The sequence below is a fragment of the Pyricularia pennisetigena genome, assembly GCF_004337985.1.
Source record: "Pyricularia pennisetigena strain Br36 chromosome Unknown Pyricularia_pennisetigena_Br36_Scf_15, whole genome shotgun sequence".
NCBI lineage: Eukaryota > Fungi > Ascomycota > Sordariomycetes > Magnaporthales > Pyriculariaceae > Pyricularia > Pyricularia pennisetigena.
Genome location: NW_021940927.1, coordinates 8,101 through 9,720, shown reverse-complemented (window position 1 = coordinate 9,720; position 1,620 = coordinate 8,101).

Here is a 1,620-nt window from a genome sequence, read left to right as displayed (position 1 = left end):
ATAAACGCTATATTGGTAGTAACGCGGTTAATATTGTTTTGAATGAATTATAGGTAGTTTTACTTACGTACAATTTAAATCTGTTTTCCTTTTTTTATTACCAATTTGTTCCGGATATAATCCAGGTAAATACTGAATTTATCCATGTTCTTTATATAAACAATGAATGCCATAAATATTAATATCATAAAAGAAATAATACGGCCGATTGGTATATAAATTTAAATTACATCAATTGTTAATATCGGACTTTTTAATTCAAATTTAACACGAACTTTGTTTGCGTTTGTTTCGTTAACTTTAATTTTTGGTTTTTTTTTGCAAAACGTGCATTTAGTAACTACCGGTTGTTAAAACTTTTGCCGTATTTATATTAAGAATTATTAAAATAAACCTCCATATTTCTGTTCGACAAACGGGTAAAAGAATTTCTAAATAATATATACCAAAGATTTGGCGGAAACCCTGGATTACCCAACGGGTCTTATAACAGTAAATATTATTTTTATCCGTAATAAATCTATTATTTAAATTGTTATTTGCTATATTGATATCAATAGGTTGTTTATCAAATACCCAACGGCCTTTAATAACTATTTTATTTTTTAGTAAATTTGTAATTGTAAAGATTCCTTGGTCTACAAAATTTGTATTTTCGTCCTAACAGACCTGTAACCATTGTTCGGATTTTGATGTTTGCATTGCTTGGCTAAGAATATCCGGTATATGCGAATCATTGATAAATAAAATTACATTGTTATTTTCCAAATTCTTTTTTAGATTATAATGGGAACTTAATGGTGCATTTGCTATATTTAATATAAAAGAATCTTTTGTAAAATTCTTATATTTCTTTGCGTTTTTTCGAACAAAAAATAGGAATATTAATAACAATGTTATTTTCATTGTTAACGTTATTTTTATTATTTTTATTATTTCTGTTAATTTTGTTAATTTTGTTAATTTTGTTAATTTTGTTAATTTTGTTAATTTTGTTAATTTTGTTAATTTTGTTAATTTTGTTAATTCTGTCATTAACGTTATTTTTATTGTTCTTCTCAAAACTAAATTTTCCGTAAATATCTGCGTTTAATTTTCATATTTGTATTTAATTAACGATTTAATCTTCTAAAATTTTAACATCTTTAGTTAAAAATACTTTTTTTCATTTAAATCCTAGATTTGGTAAATATTAGTGTAATTTATATATCCGACTAAAATCCCTAAATTGGTACGGCTTTGTAATTTGTTTTCATATTAATTATTAGTATAGTAGATTTCTAATCCCTAAATACATATATTATTTATTATTGGCCTTGTATTATTATATATTTTATGAGGGTTTTTAAAATGAAACCCTAAATGTAATGCCTTATTATATATAAAATAGCGGTAAAAAAGCTTTTCCCCGTAAATAATAAAATGAATTTGCGTTATATAAAGTCTTTTTTATTTTATTCAAAAACTTAAAGTCAATTCGTTTTATTAAACCGTTTGGCTTTTTTATATAGGGAGAAACAGTATCGTGCACAATTCCGTATGTATTTGGCGTTAATTGGAAATTTTTAATATATATTCACTGCTATTATTTGCAAAAAATATTATTATTTTATTCCCGTT